Consider the following 2,418-nt stretch of genomic DNA (forward strand, 5'->3'; position numbering starts at 1 on the left):
CCTCTGCGGTAATGGGCAAAGCCTCTCCCATGGAGGCTTCGGCCAGGTCACTTGTCTGGCCGTGCCTCAGTTTCTCTGACTGTAGAACAGATGTTAGTGATGAGTCCTGACCCGGGCTCATGGGGGCTGTCAGGGCACCTGGTGGGTGCCCCAGGGCCAGATCAGGGACAGGCAGTCAGGGCCAGCCTGGGGGTGGAGCTGCCTCACACTCGCCCATGGAATGGCTTCGGCAACCCTCACTTTGTAGATGGAGCTGAGGCTCAGAGGTGTCATCTGTCCACAGTCACCAGCGTGCAAGGACACAGCCAGGACACAGCCAGGGCCTCCTGGTGACTCCCCAGGCCAGTTCAGGGTGGGGGCGGGGGCAAGTCTAGAGAGATGTCTCTGCCAGGGCAGTTTCTGATGTCCTCCAGACACATGGACACACGACAGACATGTGCACACGCGTGATGCCCACACCCACATGGATGGACAGCAGCATCCTAACTCGGGGAACATACACTGGTGCACAGTCCAGTGAGCAGCCGCCTGCGCTGCCACAGCCACCCTCCCCTGCTGTGCACACAGCCGTCGCAGGGGCCCCGGGACAGCTGCACATGCAGGTCGTGTGTGCACATGCACTCGTGTACCCCACATGCACATGCCCCCCCACCCCGCGCACTCGTGTGCACACATGCACAGAGGAGCCAGCCGAGATGTCCCTGCAGCTCAGGTAACAGCAGCCCTGCAACCCGACTCCCTCCCGGAGGTGGAGGTGGGCCGGGCTGCTCTCCTGCCCTGCCTGCTCGCTCCCTGAGGCCTGGCCCGTGGGGGAGGGGGTTGAGCAAGGCCCGCCTTTGTGGCTGCTTCCCCACAGACACAGCGGCAGAGAAGTCCCCTGCTCAGTGCCCAGCTGCGGACGCTGCACCCCTGCACCACCCTCACCCCTGTGGCTGCGCCCGCTTGTCCTCTTGTGAACCTGGATGGCGGGGCAGGGCAGGCCCAGGGTGGAGGGTGAGGCCACCAGCCTGTCCCTGATGCCCCAAGCCCCTCAGCAGACCAGGGACACTTCCTGGGCCCTGGTGCCAGACTAGGCCTGGCCTCTTCGCACCCAGCTCCTGCCCGGAACGCCCACTGAGCTCTCTCCGTTGCTAAGCCCCTGGACCAGGAGCAGCCTTGTGCCACCCCTTAGGGAAGACGTCCAGTCCCACCAACCCCCACGGCTCTCCTCGCAAGAGCCGGAGCTGGGCCTCCAGCCTCCCTGGTGAGTGCCCCAGCCAGGGATCCCAGCCTACCCGGCTGCTTGAGTGGTCTGGCCCTGGGGTCCCGGGTACTCACATGGCTCCTGGCCCTGCCTCGACCTCCCTCGACCTCTGAGCGGAGCCCCCCACGCTCTCCACGGGGAGAGAGAAGTGAGCGGGGTGTGAACCTGCACAGGCAACAAGACAGGATTTTGGCCAAACCCGCTTGACGGGTTTTCGATTCTCCCAGCCAGGAGCAGAAAGGAGGCAGAGACTGCCCCGAGCCGCCAGGCGGGTTCTGCCATCTCGCAGAAAGTGGCCGGACAGGTTGGGTCTGAAGCCACATAGAGGGGATTGTTTCCTCATAATCACCGCGAGGAGGCTGGGCTGCCGGCAGGAGCCAAGCTGGTTAGCACTGAGAATCCAGTTTGGGACCTGGGACATGAAGGACACGAAGAGCCCGGGTGGGGAAGGGTGGAGGGCTTGCAGGGGTGCTCAGGTGAGGGGCTGCAGGCGGGAGTGAGTAAACGTACTGTCTTGCCACCTTGGGACAGGTGGCCTCTGGTGCAGAGTGGCCCCTCCTGCTGTTCACAGCTCAGCTCACTGTGGGCTGACCATAGGCAGGTGACAGTCTCCTTTCTGGCCTCAGTTTCCCTGCCTGTAAATTGGGGATAATAGTCTCAAGATCTGTCCCTGCCAGAGCCCAGCGGACGGAAATCCAGCAGCTGCTAGGGAGCGGCCCGCCCAGCATGCCCGCCCTGCCCGGGAAAACAGGCCTTCTGCTTGAGGGGCCTGGGCGCGCTGGGCGTCCGGTCTGCGCAGTCTGCCCGGGGTCCGTGAGTGCTTGTGAGTGGGCTTCTCCGGTCTCCAGGTAGGCTGGGTGACCCTGGCCAGGTGGCGCCCAGGGGGGCAAATAGTCTGGGGGATGGCCTGGCCCTGGATGGCACGGCCCAGGTGCTGGAGCAGCCTTACACTGTGGTCTCACGTGTGTTCCCCGGACAGCAACGCTGTGGCTGCAGGGCACAGCCCTGAACCCCCGTGCCCCACCCGCTGTGTCCTCCCCACGACTCCTCCCCACTCCCTCCTCCCCACCTCTGCCTCCGCCTCATCCTCAGCCTGTCTTAGCTCTGCACAGAAGCAGACCGGGGGTTCCCGAGTCCTTGGGACCACGATCCCCAGGGCACCCGAGGGATGCACG

The 2,418-nt window shown here is 64.7% G+C and overlaps 1 protein-coding gene across 1 annotated transcript in view; it reads right to left on the reverse strand.

Moving 5' to 3' along the window:
• Positions 1-1,538, reverse strand: part of RBBP8NL (RBBP8 N-terminal like) — a 16,402-nt gene extending 14,864 nt beyond the window's left edge. Inside the window, exon 1 of the mRNA XM_011992356.1 lies at positions 1,318-1,538. The gene's annotated coding sequence lies outside the window, so the exon portion shown is untranslated. The remainder of the gene's footprint in view (positions 1-1,317) is intronic.
• Between the last annotated feature and the right edge of the window lie 880 nt (positions 1,539-2,418).

Source organism: Mandrillus leucophaeus, unplaced genomic scaffold, assembly GCF_000951045.1.
Source record: "Mandrillus leucophaeus isolate KB7577 unplaced genomic scaffold, Mleu.le_1.0 Scaffold41, whole genome shotgun sequence".
NCBI lineage: Eukaryota > Metazoa > Chordata > Mammalia > Primates > Cercopithecidae > Mandrillus > Mandrillus leucophaeus.